A 16,805-nucleotide genomic window follows, 5' to 3' on the forward strand; every position below is an offset into this window, starting at 1 on the left:
CCAGGTTGAACCCCCGATAACCCCCACCGCCCAGGAGACCAGCTACACTATCCTCAACCAGGTTGAACCCCGATAACCCCCACCGCCCTGGAGACCAACTACACCCAAACCAAACCAAAGAAGATGGGGAGAAAGTCCTGTCACCCTAAAAAATAACTCCAACTCGCTGAGCATGACACAGTCAACCCCATCCAACCTGACCAAGGAAGAGGAAATATGACTACATGCAAAAAGGTAAATCAGTATCTAACTTATATTGTTTATTCATAAATGTTAATGATGTCAATTATGTTTTTAATAAATGTATAAAACAATTCCATTGATTGATGGTCCCCTACTTTTCAGGAGGCAGGCATACTGTACACTCTTAGAAAAAAGGGTTCCAAAAGGGTTCTTCAGCTGTCCCCAAAGGAGAACTCTATTGGGTTCCATGTAGAACCCTTTGTCTTAAGGGTTCTACATGGAACCAAAAGGGTTCTACCCGGAACCAAAAAGGGTTCTTCTATGGTGACAGCCAAATAACCATTTCTAAGAGTGTAGTCTAAGGCTAGGCATAGATGTAAAATTAATAATACAAATTACTGTCCCGCTAACTTTATTCATGTTCTGCTGGGTGGTGATAAAATAAATACATCCATTTATTGTTTCAGAGTGTCCAGTGCATCCGGGGCAAACTATTTTCCCTATACTCAAGATTCTTGCTAATAGAACTTCAAAGGAGGTAAATCTGCAGAACATTAAAATTCCTGTGACTGTATTTACAGGCTAATCCTAGTGCAACACCAATTGTAGTTAACTTGCAGTGAATAGACATTGTAGTTAAAGTGGCAATATGTAACTTTCTGGGTGGCCCGACCAAATTCACATAGAAATGTTAGTTACAGATCATCATTCTTCTTGAAAGCAAGTCTAAGAAGCGGTAGATCTGTTCTACAGTGTGCGTTATGTCTATGCTTTCCGTTCCATATGTTTTGTTATTGAGTCTTTTACTTTGGTTTTGTACAACAGCTGCAAACAGCTGATATTAGCCACCATGACATTGCGGAGCGATTTCTGCATAGTGCAGCTTTAAAATAAAACAGACATTTGTATTTGTTGCATAATAAAGGGTCAGGAGCAGAAAGTGAGGTGGAAGCCATGCTCTGGATGGTATGTTTACTTCAACTAATCTCCTAGAATGAATTGACGATATACTGTACACTCAACACCATATGTATTTTGACAGTGTAGCTAAAATGTACAATTTGACTCTAAACTCCAGCATTTTGGATTTGAGACCAAATGTTTCATATGAGGCGATAGTACAGGTCACCTTTTTACAATAAAAAAATGTATATATTACCCCCCAATTTGAAGAAGCCATAAGTATTTGGACAAATTCACTTAAAGTATATTAAAGTTATAGTACATTAAACATTTTATTTAAAATACTAAATTCTGGAGTATGGATCCAAATTTCACATTTTAGCTTCACTCTCCAAATACAATGGTTTTGGCTGTACCTTGGTATTGGACGTTACAGTGCCTTGCAAAAGTAGTTATACCTCTTGAAAACGCCTTTGACAGTGGTTACAGCTGTGAGTCTTCTTGGGTAAGTCTTTTAGAGCTTAACACACCAGGACTGTGCAAAATTAGCCCATTATTCTTTTTATAATTCTTCAAGCTCTGTCAATATGTTGGGGATCATCTCTAGACAACAATTTAAACGTCTTGCAATAGATTTCCAATCAGATTTAAGACCAAACTTGAACTTGGCAACTCAGGAACATTCACTGTCTTCTTGGTAAGCAACTCCAGTGTAGATTTGGCATTGTGTTGTAGGTAAATGTCCTGCTGAAAGGTGAATTCCTCTCCCAGTGTCTGGTGGAAAGCAGGCTTTGCATTTAGGCCAGACAGTATATTCCTTTTCAGTTTTGTTCAGTATTAACTTCAGTGCCTTGTTGCATACAAGATGCATGATTAGATTTTTTTAAATTCTGTATATTTGTATTCTTCTGTTCACTGTAATTTAAGTCATTATTGTGGCGTTACTACAATGATGTTGATCCATCCTCAGTTTTTTTTACCATGACAGCCTGTAACTGTAAAATCACCAATGGCATCATGGTAACACCCCTGAGCAGTTGCATTCATGTCCTGCAGCTCAGTTCAGAAGGACGACTGTATCTTTTGATGTGTGTGGGTGGTTTAATACATCATCCACACCATAATTATTAACTTGATCATGCTAAAAGAGATATACAATGTCTGATTTGCTATTGTTACCCATCCACCAATCACTGCCCTTCTTTATGAGGCTTTCGAAAAGCTCCCTGGTCTTTGTAGTAGAATCTGTGCTTGAAATTCAATACCTGACTGAGGGACCTTACAGATGTTCTATGTATGGGGTACAGAGGTATGGGTAGTTATTCAAAAATAATGTCAACCCCTATTGAGTCCATATAACATATTATGTGATTTGTTAAGCCAAATGTAACTCGTGAACTAATTTAGGCATGCCTTGATAAAAAATAAAAATGTTCTTCCACTTTGACATTAGAGTACACCATTTTGAGTTGCTTATGGACAAAACAATCAAAATTAAATCAATTTCAATCCAACGTTGTAACACAATAAAATGTGAAGATATCCAAGGGGTATGAATACTTTTGCAAGGTACTTTATGTAGTTTAAATATTACATTTGAGAGGAGAAGAAGGCGCTTGACCAACGTGAGATTAGGTGTAACCAAAAACCATAAAACCCTTTGAAAGGAATAGGTGCAACCCTTGCTCACGATTACATATTGAATGATTTATTTTCTATTTCTGCTTAAAAACATTACATTCCTTTTTATGTTTTCTTGTCTTAGTGGCAAGAAATGGGACGATGACTGGATCAAGGCCAGGACCGGGTCTCTCCAGTTTAACCTACTTTATGCAGAAATGTATTCCTCACTCTCCCTTCACATGTATCACTGTCAATCATAAATGGTTGGCCAAATTCACCATCATTTACCATTGAAACATTCATGGAGCATCAGCATGCCAACCATTTGATCTCAATCAGATTCATGAGAATATGCATTTAGATATTCTTCATATAAAGTGAGCTACAAAAGTATTGCAACAGTGAATTTGTTGTTGTTATTTTGGATCTGTACTCCAACACTGTATTTGAAATTCTACAATGACTATGAGGTTAAAGTGCAGACTATCAGCTTTAATTTGACTGTGTTTTCATCCATATCTGGTGAACCGTTTAGAAATTACAGCACGTTTTGTACACAGCCCCCCCATTTTAGGGGACCGGAAATATTGTGATAAATTCACTTATGTGTATTAAAGTAGTCAGAAGTTGAGTATTTTTGTATTTTATGTTTGCATTGATTCATTTTACTATGTTATTAAATATATACGTTTAATTTCACTCTGTCCATTTTTTACCTTCAGTCTGCCTACTTCTATAACACAATGCACATAGCTGATTATCTTATGGAGTAGATACAATTATATTTACTAAAGAGACAGTTAATTTGCAAGTTTAATAGTCTATGGGCTCCAGATCAAATGTGTTGGTCTTTCAGCCAAAGCGCCCCATACAGAATCGGTTGATATAATAAAGAACAAACATAAAAAAATCAGGCTATATGAATCAGACAGTAGTAGGTCAAATGGTTGAAAATCACAGATTCATATCGTGATTTGAAATGGCAATGTTTACAGTAGGCAAAAATCATCTTGTGGTTCTAAACTCGCCACAGCATACCTTGCATTTCTGCCGCACTAGCTAACAGTAGCTGTCCGTGGTCCTGAAATAAAACGCCTGCGCACTATTGGAAAAGGCGCACAGGTTAACGTACACAGTTCTTCATTTTACCTGGGCCTTTTCCAATATAGTAAAGCTACAACATTCTGTTTGGAACAAATTAATGCAAATCTGAGCCTTAAAGGTCACTTGTTTCCTTCTGTCTTTTTATTGGAAGAATGTTAGTTCAATGGATAAAGGTACTGGATCATTTCTTTCCAAATGCCACCCTATTCCCTTGAAAGTGCACAACCTTTGACCAGAGGTCTAGGCACATAGTACAATGTTGGGCCTACTGACCTTGAACTTTGCAATTCATATCCAAGTTTATTATAGGCCCATAGGCTAGGCGCAGCTAGGCTATATATTATAATACATAGGCCTACGTGTATATCAACATAGCTTACATATATATGGATTATATATACAGTATATATAATGCTATTACATATATTACTTTACCTGCATTAAATATGTTGGATATAGGCCTACCCCTGAGTCATATTGGCATGCAGCATGTTTAGAGCATAGAGGCAGACCGTCTATCTGCTTGGTCTTTAGGCTAGTTGTTCGCGGAAAATATTTTATGAAGGTGAAAGCCAAATCATTCTTCCTTCTGTCCCACCCCATGGCCTGGATGGTTTGCATGTCAGTTCTTCTTCCTGTTCCACCCCATGGCCTGGATGGTTTGCATGTCAGTTCTTCTTCCTGTTCCACCCCATGGCCTGGATGGTTTGCATGTCAGTTCTTCTTCCTGTTCCACCCCATGGCCTGGATAGTTTTACATACCCTTTTTTGAATCGATACAGCTTCTTGTTCCCGTCCACTGACACTGCAAGCATGCTGGGTGAACAGGCTGGGCAGTCAAAGTACTGTATATCACAGACCTGATCAATTTCAGAGCGGCAGTAGGTCCACTCAAAGAAGCTATTTTTGAAAAGTGTCCCCACAGATCATTCCGTTCTGGTAAGGGAAAAATACATATGGGAAAGATATGAAATAACTTACAACAATACTATAAACAAAACATACTATAATTCACTACGGCTGACTGGATTTGAGTTAAAGCAGGGCCAGTGCATAGTGTTGCCAGCATAGCAGGTGAAAGCCAACGCAAAAGTAGGACGAGTACTTATGTTGTAAAGAGCAGGAAATATTGGATGCAAAAGGGGCACAGATAAGGGGCATGTCAGGGCAGTGGTGCAGGAGGCTAACACACACTGTAGCAAGAGACCTGAAGTTTTAACGTAGTTGTACTACTGTAAATACATTTTGTTACAATGCTTTGTGTAACATACTGTAACTTTAACATATTGTTAACCTGAAATCATACATTGGTAAAGCTGAGTATCATTTATTGTTACCCTGCCAAAGAAGTCAGTTCGCTGCTCCAAAATCTGCATAAACGCCAGACGGGACATTCCTGGGGCTGACACTTTCAGCTCCTCAAAAGAGCTGAACAGATCTACCTGGTATATGGTGTCACAGTTGACAGTGGCAGGCCAGTACCCATTCTTTATCAGATCTGCCAAGTTTACTGTCCAGGTGCTAAGACAGGTTGTGCAGGTCAGCACAGGCACTGTGACATTGTAGCGACCTTGAGGAAAAAAAGTGTAGTCTGAATTAATGTTGTTTTACATTGCAATGCTATATCACTGTTTGGTTCTTGTAGATATTGCACATACCATTTATTCCTACGAGGATTATATGTTTCCCAGGGCAAACATGGATGGTGCTTGTCAGGCAACCACATATCACCTCTGGTACGCCCAATGGTAAGAAACAATCTAGGGACAATATTTATATACAACAATAAACAACAATACATTTGAACTTTGATATAATACATTCAGTGATGGCAAAAAAATAAATAAAACATTAAGTTTTTTCATGAAGTTCATGAAGTGCATATTTGCCATCACTGTGGAGAGATATGGCTGTTGTTGGAGGAAGGGGCGTGTAGAATCCCTCGATCATGGACTCTCTGTTGTGAAGGGGGAACTTTGCATGTGTAGAGACATCGCAGTCTTCCCAGTAAAGCTGTTTCGGCAGACAGTCTCTACATCGCAGAATAGCCCTTTTCACATTGAATGACTGACAGATCTTGAGATGCATGCTCTGCAGCCAGCAGAGAATATACGATCTCAGGCCTGGACTCCCTCCACCTATCCTGTGAAAGTTCCTTCCTAACACTCCACTGGTGTGATGCACCAGGCACAGCAGGATTTGCACACTCAGGGTCTTCTAAGTCAGCTAGGAGGATGTTAATTTCTCGATGAAGTATTGCTTTTTGAAAACACAAAAATGGGAAAAGGATTAAATTAAGAATATTCTATAATTAATCTATTAAAACGCACATAGGGCTGTAAGTAGGTGACAGCAAATATATCTCTGCACAATCTATGGTGTGACAAGCGAAAAACCTCAGCTTTGATTCTACAGTAAATTCAATTACAGGGCAGACCAAAATATTGATTAAAGTCTAAATTGGAATATCAAACAATAGAACTTGATCCCATCGTCGAATACAAATTCTGAATGTTCTTAATTAAAACAGCAAAAACACACTGAGTACAAAACATTCTCTTTCCCTGACAAACTGACCAGGTGAAAGCTATGATCCCTTATTGATGTTACCTGTTAAATCCACTTCAATGTACTGTAGATAAAGGGGAGGAGACAGATTAAAGGAGGATGTTTAAGCCTTGAGACAATTGAGACATGGATTGTGTATGTGTGCCATTCAGAGGGTGACTGGGCAAGACAAAATTTATATTAAGTGCCTTTGAACGGGGTATGGTAGTAGTGCGCCAGGTCCAACGGTTTGTGTCAAGAACGGCAACGCTGCGGGGTATTTCACGATAACATTTCTCCTGTGTATATCATGAATGGTCCACCACCCAAAGGACATCCAGCCAACTTGACACAAACTGTGGGAAGCATCAACAAGGAAACCGAGCAGCATATTCTCCAATAAAAAACAAAGTCATCAAGAATATAAAACAAATATAAAGCTGTGAATATCTTTCCATAATTGTTTTACATGTAGACAATGCCAAATAAATGTGAAACTGTTTCTGGATGCTAACAACAAAAAGTAAAATCAATGTTAATGTCTTTTTTAAGTTTCTTCAGGTAATGATTCGCAGGGTAATACTTTATGGATCATTTCTGAAAGAGACCTATTTGACCTTGTTAACAAGTATGTATTTGTGTGGTATAACCAGACTTTTTTCCAACAGATATTGAGTGACCAATGTATTCCAGTAACTTGTGACATAAGGAATGGATACAATATCCCTTTGAAATAAAGCACATATGCCCTATTGTTCTGAGGGAGCAAGGAGAAACATATTTTCCCTATTGGAGAGTCAACTGGATTAAGGAGGGCAGGTCAAGAAGGTGAGGTCTGGCTACACCTCTAAATAACATAGACTTCACTTCATTATAGGCTCATGACTGAGGCGTGGGCTTTAGACTACGTAGCTAAATTTAACCCTTTTTCTCTTAGACCTTTAGAAAAGGACGTGGAGGGAAGACAGTTTTTTTAAGTTGTCAATAAAACAAACATTTTGGGGGACTGTTGCAGCTCACTTCTCCTTTAAACCATTTATTGTGTACAACAATATATGAATTTGATTTAATTTGACAGAAATGTTGGTTAGACTATTTGATTATCATTTACATTACAATTAATACCGATTGTAACAAAGTCATTGGATACGCATGGATATGTTGTGCTATCTGTGTTAATACTTTCAACCTAAGTTAGAGACTTTTTAAGTGCAACTGATGTAGCTTGCCAGAACGGTTTAGTCGATGTTGATGCCCTGGGCAGCCTGCAACTCAAGCTCTTTGCCTGCTCACATGTTGTTGACATGTTGTTCTTCTGCATGGGTGTGGCTCCTTCATTTCTCATTCTGTTCCACTGAGAATGTTGTTTTAGCTCACCTGGCCGGTACACGATGGAGGAGGAGTTTTTCCAGATTGAAACTGATTGCATTTCTTTTGTAATTGGGCTGCTTCGCGGGTGTGAACCAAATGCCCCCCTTGAGTGGTTGGCGAAGTCGGCTCAGAACAAAGTTGTACTAAGCTATATGGAATTGTTTAAAGGGGGTCATACCAAGCATCAATTAGCTATTTGATTTTGAATTTCAAGACCGCTTGAAGTCTATATTTTTTTATTTTATTTTTTATTTTAATCAAATTATTTTGGGCCTTACTGCTATTAGCCCATACAAACTCATTGAATAACACAAAACAATCAACATTCATTTTGTCCTGAAGTGTCTGTCCTATATCTGAGAGATATCAGGAAGATCAGAAAAAATAAGTATTTTATTTTTTACATGTATTTAACCCCTCCTTTTTGGCACTAAACAGTGTAAGCCCTGTAAGCCGTGGGAGCAGGGGTTAAACTAAGCTATATGGAATTGTTTTAAGAAGGTCATACAAAGGATAATTTAGCTTTTGGATTTTGAATGTTAAGACCCCTTGAAGTAAAAGAAAATATATACAAAATGACTTGATGAACAATTTTATTTGTGGCCTTACTGCTAATAGCCCATACAAATGCATTGAATAACAGATTCACTACATGGAAGAACATATAGTCCCCTCCAATGAATATATAGGAAGTTTGTTCTGAAGTGTCTGTCCTGTATCTGAGAGATATAAGAAAGATCAGGAATATATATATATATATATTTTACATGTATTTAACTCCTTCTTTTTGGCACTAAACAGTACCTCCATTCATTTTTTCAACTGGTACCGGGGACCTTCAGACAAATCTTGTGAGACCTGTTGGCGTCCTAGAGAAAAACAACTGACATGTACCTGAGAGTCTCACCTTTCCACAGGGTGTCGGTTTCTCCCAGCTTCCGTGTTTATGCTACATTGTCACATCTGATAACACAGAAGAGCTTGAGAGGACAGTATACTTCACTGGAAAATTACTGTAGGCAATGTGCTGTGTGCGTCATATTTCATTAAAGGCTCATGACTGAAAAATAAACTGAGGCATGGGCTTTAGACTAGTAGCTAGTTTTAACCAACTTTCACTTTAGAAAAAGACGTGGAGGCAAAGGCACTTTTTAAGTTGTCAATAAAACAACACTTTAGAGGGATCGCTTCTCCTTTAAACCATCTATTGTGTACAACAATATATTGGTTAGATTTAATTTGACAGAAATGTTGGTTAGACTATTCTTATAATACAACTTATACCAGCATAACAAAGTAATTGGATACTATGATACACATGGATATGTTGTGCTATCTGTGTTAATACTTTCAACCTAAGTTAGAGACTTTTTAAGAGCAACTGATGTGGTTTTCCACAACGGTTTAGGCGGTTTTGACACCCTGGGCGAGCCTGGAAATGCAGCTCTTTACCTGCTCACAGGTTACTGACATGTTGTTCCTCTGCATGGGTGTGGCTCCTCCATTTCTCGTTCTGTTCAACTGAGAATGTTGTTTTGGCTCACCTGGCCGGTACATCGGGTTGGAGGAGTTTACATCGGTTGAAAGGGATTTCATTCATTTTCTAATTGGGCTGCTTCCCGGGTGTGAACCAAATGCCCCTCTTGAGCGGATGGCGAATGCGAAGTCGGCTCAGAATAGGGTTCGACTAAGCTATATGGAATTGTTTTAAGAATGTAATACAAAGAATAATTTAGCTATTTGATTTGGAATTTTAAGACCCGTTGAAGTATAAAAAAATATATACTAATATATTTGATGAACAATTTTATTTGGATTTACTGCCCATACAAATGCATTGAATAACAAATTCACTACATGGAAGAACAGATAGTCCCCCCAATAAATCTATAGGAAGTTTGTTCTGAAGTGTTTGTCCTATATCTGAGAGATATAAGAAAGATAAGGAAACATTTTTATTTTTATGTACCCCTTATTTTGGCAATAAAGAGTGCATTTGGAAAGTATTCAGACCCCCTGACCTTTTCCACATTTTGTTACATTACAGCCTTATTCTAAAATTTATTAAATCTTTTTTCCCTCATCAATCTACACACAATACCCCATAGTGACAAACTAAAAACAGGTTTAATTGACAATTTTTGCAAACTAATTTAAACAAACTAAAATATCACATTTACGTAAGTATTCAGAACCTTTACTCAGTACTTTGTTGAAGCACCTTAGGCAGCAAATACAGCCTTGAATCTTCTTGGGTATGACGCTACAAGCTTGGCACACTTGTATTTGGGGAGGTTCTCCCATTCTTCCGTACAGATCCTCTCAAGCTCTACTCAGGTTGGATGGGGATCATCACTGCACAGCTATTTTCAGGTCTCTCCAGAGATGTTAGATCTGGCTCAAGTTCGGGCTCTGGCTCTCAAGGACATTCAGAGACTTGCCCTGACGCCACTCCTGCATTGTATTGGCTGTGTGCTTATGGTCGTTGTCCTGTTGGAAGAGGAACCTTCGCCCCAGTCTGAGGTCCTGAGTACTCTGGAGCATGTTTTCATCAAGGATCTCTCTATACTTTTCTCTGTTCATCTTTCCCTCAATCCCGACTAGTCTCCCAGTCCCTGCCGCTGAAAAACGTCCCCAAAGCATGAGAACGTTGTCCTTCTGTAAAGGTTCTCCCATCTCCACAGAGGAACACTGGAGCTCTGTCAGAGTGACTATCGGTTTCTTGTTCACCTCCCTGACCAAGGCCCTTCTCCACCGATAGCTCAGTTTGGCCGGGCGGCCAGCTCTAGGAAGAGTCTTGGTGGTTCCAAACTTCTTCCATTTAAGAATGATGGAGGCTACTGTGTTATTGGGGGACCTTCAATGCTGCAGATATTTTTTGGTACCCTTTCCCAAGCATTTTTAAAAACATATTTTCACTTTGTCATTATGGGTCATTGTGTGTAGAGTGAGGAGATTTTTTTATTATTATTCCATTTTAGAATAAGGCTGTAATGTAACAAAATGTGGAAAAAGTCAAGGGGTCTGAATACTTTCCCAATGCAGTGTAGACAGGTGTGTGCCTTTCCAAATCATCTCCAATCAATTGAATTTACCACAGGTGGACTCCAATTAAGTTGTAGAAACATCTCAAGGATGATCAATGGAAACAAGACGCACCTGAGCTCAATTTCGAGTCTCATAGCAAAGGTTCTGAATACTTATGTACAGAAGGTATTTCTGTTTTTTATTTTTAATACATTTGCAAACATTTCTAAAAACCTGTTATTGCTTTGTCATTATGGGGTATTGTATAAGGAAAAACATTTTTTGATCCATTTTAGAATAAGTGTTTAATGTAACAAATTGTGGAAAAAGTCAAGGGGTCTGAATACTTTCTGAAAGCACTGTATATACTGTACAACCATTCATTTTTTCAACTGATACCGGGGCACCATCAGACGAGTCTTGTGAGGCCTGTGGGCGTCCTAGAGCAAAACAAGCGACATGTTCCACAGAGGGGTCAGATTAGTGTGGTTTAGCCCACACTGTTCGGACGCTAGAGACAGATCGGCGGTAACAACTTCAGATGACTCCCAAGACTCTTGAGGTGGTCGTAGAGCAAAATGGAGAACACCATCATTGGAAGTGTGACATAGGCAAATGCAGATATCTCTAACTTAAACAGACAGAATTCTATGAGTATTATTTTCATTTTTTTCATTTTGCTAATTATATTTATGTGGGGTCGCGGAGATCGACCATCGGTGGTTTAATAGTGCTGCATTAGCGGACTGATAAGTAATCTATTGTTCAAAAAAATAATAATCCAGCAAAAAAAATCCCAGCAGCCTGGAGAGAACATGAGGGTGTTGCCAATTGTTATCGCTGTGCTGTAGAGTGCCGACCACAAAGCGTAAACCTTTCCATCTATGGTTGAGGCATCTCAGAATATCTAGATATAACACAAAACATTTATCTGATTAGACTAACTATGTTTCAAATACATTAACTGGTGGCCTAATGGACACAACAACATAACATTTAAGACAAGTCTAACTGGTTCAATCTTCTCTCTTGTTTGCGTTAATATAATATATCTGAAATGTCCTCTTATAACCATATCAACTCTACTTGATGTTAACAATGTCTATTTATTTGTTCCACAGTGCTCAATAACTATTAKGTAAACATGAATASAGTCATCGTTGAATATGCTGAAAATGTGTGATACAAAACTTCCCTTGAGTTTCTGTCTGACACGCCTTTGTAATTTTCCTCTCAACAGGTTGAGTCATGCACGTGTGTACTTCTCTGGGAAAGGTAGTCAGATAACAAAACACCCTGGTGCTCCGCTGATGCCCAGAGTTCCTCCTGACTGATGCATGATGTTATAATTATTACTAATGTATTACTGACTAAACAGCATTCTCTCTCTTACAAAAGGTTAAGAGTATAATATTATTCCTTGATGTTCATGGTGTCATCACTGATACATAGACATCATGTGATTTTGTTATTGCTTTATTATTTTACTTTGAGCAACAATTGTAATATTAAAATGCATTTATGGTGTTCAAAATGTGAAAACTTAAACTGAACCAGTGACAGAAGAGGTGTTCTTGATTGTGTTAGGYTGGCCTCTCAAAACCGGTTTAAGGTTGACTAACCTCAGATCAAAACATTCCACATTTCCTGTTTTGTTGTGGAAACAGTATGAGTACTGTACAATTATTTTTTAAATGCTTTTAGGGATCAACTCACACTGACATTTTATCTTGTCCCTCCATTCTTCACTTGTAAAGATGACCACTTAAACTTACAATAAATACATGGAATAGCGAGTCCTCTCTGTTACAGCATGGCTGTAATGCATCACCCAAGTCGGTGTTACTGGTGGTGGGAGTTTGAGTTCGCCCCAAAACCTGTTTTATTTCACCTTGAGATCAAATGTATTTTGCCAGAGAGATCTGGTCCAAGTTATAGCAGCAAACTGGAAGGAAACTAAAACATCCAACCTACTTTTAACAATTCTCATTTATTGATGGATTCAAAATATTTACAAGATAAGTTTGTGTCATAAAGTAACATMATTGTATGTAATCATCATGCTGTCTGTTGTTTTAGTCCTCTGTATTAGCTGTGGTTTCACTGAATGGTCTACATTCAAACAAGTTCAGTGTCACACCCTTTCTGCAGTTTCCTGTCACATCAGAAATGTGTTCATTTTCATTTCATTCATTTTCCACTGTGACACAAAGCACATGGCAGACTATTTGATAAGGGACAAAGTTGATAGCTTTATACAATTAAACATCCCCCAATATAAATAAATAAAAAGTAAACAACCAAACACAAATACCAAACCAAAAAGTAAAACAACTTCAAAATGTATTCCCAAGGTTGCTGCTTTCTATGTCTGTTATTAGTGGTAATAAGTGTATTGTTTGTCCGAGCTGTAATTCACAACTCTCAATGACAGAAAGCATTTACTTACGCATTATGACTATGGCACAGTTGCCTTAATCCCAGTTGAGTGATTAAAGAACACCATTGTTATTGTAGTTTCAGAGGAAACTTCCAAGTCAAACACAGTAAAAACACCATGTATAAAACCTGTGTGAAACAAAACCTAAATGTTCAAAAGCGTTTTCTACCATATTTCTAAGACATTTTCTCTTGTGTAGTGTCCAAAACTCAGATTGCTGCAGACATCCTGCTGCTGATCACATAATAGAAGTTTACACAGTCACAGTTTGCAGTTGTTTTGCAAATCAAATGCACACTGTTCAGAGGTGCTAAGTAGACCTATACCTTAAGACTGTTTCAAAGCTATTTTGCCTTTTCTCTAAGACCTTTCAGGTTTTCCTCTGTGTAGTGTCCAAAACTCATATTGCTGCAGACATCCTGATCATTGAAAATAAGTTTACTCAGGCACTCCGTTTCGGCACAGTTTCCGTAGGGAAAGTCATTTCTGTCYGTCTCAGGGTTTGAGAGAGAGAAAAGATCCCCACAGTTTTTGCACGGCCTTCGGTCTTCATAACGATTGGTCTGGTGATTCCTGTAGAATGCTCTGCATTTTACAGAGACAGGGAATCTGATACCGTTTCCCTGTTCATCATGTCTGAATGACAACACTGCATAAGACACATAGTCATGCCACACWTTTAGACATGACYVATTGATCAYAATGYTCYTTTCTSTCTCCCCTCTRCAGGACAGGGATGCTCCATAGTACTTCTCTGGTCTGAGGGCTCCAGGGGTTTCGTTGTAGCACACAGCAATGACAGTAGCCTCCAGAGTGTAGTAGTTTGTGTAGTTTCTCTCGCCTTTTATTTTGGGGGGCAATTTCAATGCATTCAGGAAATGTAGAAGAAAGCTTTTTATTTGATTTTCTTCCTGATCACCACAAATCCTGACAGCCTGAAACACAGACAAGTGAAACATGCAATATTCAACAAATTATAAGATAAATGGACAATACATGTTTTATATAATGTGTTTTATTGTCATTGTTTATTGTTCATTTTGTTGATGTGTAAATTGGTCGAGGACAAAAGCTTCAAGTTAAATACATTCCATTTACACACTTACCAAATCCAGAAGAATGGAAAATGGAGTCTGGTGGGGTAGATACTCGTAATAGTGGAATGCCTGTGGAAATCTTCTTTTTAAATCGTCCATCACAAGCCTACCCTCTGGAGACTCAAAGAAGGCAGTTGGAGGAAGACGGGCCTTATGAATGTGACCTAAGAAAAAGATGCTGTGAAGCAACTTTTAACAAACATGAATAATTAATTACATTGAACAATTAATAATAACTTTTTGTTCTAGAAATAATTCATTTGYAACATGATGAAATGTTTAGTAACCTAAAAATATACACAATGTGTGGGAAAGTATTTTAGGTGATGATTAATGCATTTTAATTAGGGGATATGTACCTCATTCATGTACATGTTTATTATGTGATGTTTATCCTGGTGTTCATTCCAAGTCTTCACAAGCTGTCCAATGAAAGCTGTACCTGATGACTTTAAGCTTCCATCATTTCTTTTCTTCGCATTTATGTAAGTATCTGTTGGTGTCCTTAAATGTGCCATTGTAAAGTTTAATAAATGTCATGTACAGTAAATAATGTACAGTAAATAATATATATTTCTAAAATGCTATTCAAACCCAATTCAAGCAGCCCTACTCCGTTTGAGCTGTGTTATCCCATTTTCCCTGCATAATGAGAAAGCAAGTTGTCACGTTCCTGACCTGTTTTCCGTTGTTTTTGTATTTGTTTAGTATGGTCAGGGTGTGAGCTGGGTGGGTAGTCTATGTTATGTGTTTCTATGTTGGATTCAATGTGTTGCCTGATATGGTTCTCAATTAGGGGCAGGTGTTTGACGTTTCCTCTGATTGAGAACCATATTTAGGTAGACTGTTCACACTGTTTGTTTGTGGGTGATTGTCTTCCGTGTCAGTGTTTGTTACCACACGGGACTGTTTCGTTTGTCTAGTCTGTTCCTGTTCGTGCGTTCTTCGTTTAGATGTAAGTTCTCATGTTCAGGTCGGTCTACGTCGTTTATTGTTTTTTTGTAAWTTCTCAAGTGTAYTTCGTGTTCGTCTTGTCTAAATAAATTCATCATGTCTTCACAACACGCTGCGTTTTGGTCCGATCCCTACACCTCCTCTTCAGACGAAGAGGAGGAAATCAGCCGTTACACAAGTTGAGTTTCTTTATTTTTCACTGTCTTTTTYGTTTTCTTGAGTACACAAATTGGCATCATTTGTTATAGTTGTGCAATTTCACTAATTAAGCAATTGAACAACTCTGATTAACTACAATACTAGGTAATTAACAATTGAACTTTATTACAATCATTTGAAAAACAGCTTAACACAAATGAAATACTAAGTTCTACAGCACAATAACCTAATAATTGTTCTATCAAGTTTGTACAGCGAAATGTGCTTTTTACTCTGGAAATAAATCTGCATGTTAACTACTACTGAACAGCTTAAAGGGATAGTTCAGCGTAATTACATTTTAAATAGTTGTTTTCTTACCTTGAATGCAATACGTGAATAATAACTGACTGTAATCCACAATTTGGTTTCAATTAACTAGCCACTGATAACAAATGACAGTAACCTCTCATTTGCCACTACCTTACATTCAAGTCAACCTCTCATGGGTATCGACTACCATGCTAGTCGATACCTATAGACTCCAAGCTCGTGAAACAACCTCTAACTTCCTTCATACTAGATGGACACAGATACATAAAAAGTGTATCTCCAAGTTCATCTGACTCTGGGGAAGTAGATAAAGAGCCTCATTGCCAAAATGCCTAAGTATGTCTTTAAATCATGCCATAATCATTGCAAAATAATGTAAAACCAAGTCATTGAGTGACAATCAATTTAAGAGATGATTTGGACATGAAATTTAAAACATACTTCTTTTTTTTTTGGTCCTAAAATGCTTATTAGCATTAGTTGTAACTGGCTAGTTAATCAAATAAAAGTGTGGATTGCAGTCTGCCCTTGTCCATAGACTACTTTCAAGATAAGGAAACACAGTTGCTGAACTAACTATTTTAATAATATCTACAATTATCTCACAAATGCAAAAATCATATTAGGTAGACTGTTCACACTGTTTGTTTGTGGGTGATTGTCTTCCGTGTCAGTGTTTGTTACCACACGGGACTGTTTCGTTTGTCTAGTCTGTTCCTGTTCCTGTTCGTGGCGTTCTTCGTTTAGATGTAAGTTCTCATGTTCAGGGTCGGTCTACGTTCGTTTATTGTTTTTTTGTAATTTCTCAAGTGTATTTCGTGTTCGTCTGTTCTAATAAAAATTCATCAATGTCTTCACAAAAACCACGCTGCGGTTTTTGGTCCGATCCTACACGCTCCTCTTCAGACGAAGAGGAGGAAATCAGCCGTTACAACAAGTTGAGTTTTCTTTATTTTTCACTGTCTTTTTCGTTTTCTTGAGTACACAAATTGGCATCATTTGTTATAGTTGTGCAATTTCACTAGTTAAGCAATTTAAACAACTCTGATCAACTACAATACTAGGTAATTAAAACTAACCTATTT

General features: G+C 37.9%; 1 long non-coding RNA gene across 1 annotated transcript; it reads right to left on the bottom strand.

Annotated features, from left to right (window-relative positions):
• Positions 1–12,729: 12,729 nt before the first annotated feature.
• LOC112076103 (uncharacterized) lies at positions 12,730–15,529 on the bottom strand. The gene is made up of 3 exons (XR_011477604.1): positions 14,655–15,529; positions 14,305–14,484; positions 12,730–14,133 (listed from the first exon to the last, which is right to left on the bottom strand). It is a non-coding gene; the product is annotated as an uncharacterized lncRNA (long non-coding RNA).
• Positions 15,530–16,805: the final 1,276 nt, after the last annotated feature.

Source organism: Salvelinus sp. IW2-2015, unplaced genomic scaffold, assembly GCF_002910315.2.
Source record: "Salvelinus sp. IW2-2015 unplaced genomic scaffold, ASM291031v2 Un_scaffold3575, whole genome shotgun sequence".
Classification (NCBI taxonomy): domain Eukaryota; kingdom Metazoa; phylum Chordata; class Actinopteri; order Salmoniformes; family Salmonidae; genus Salvelinus; species Salvelinus sp. IW2-2015.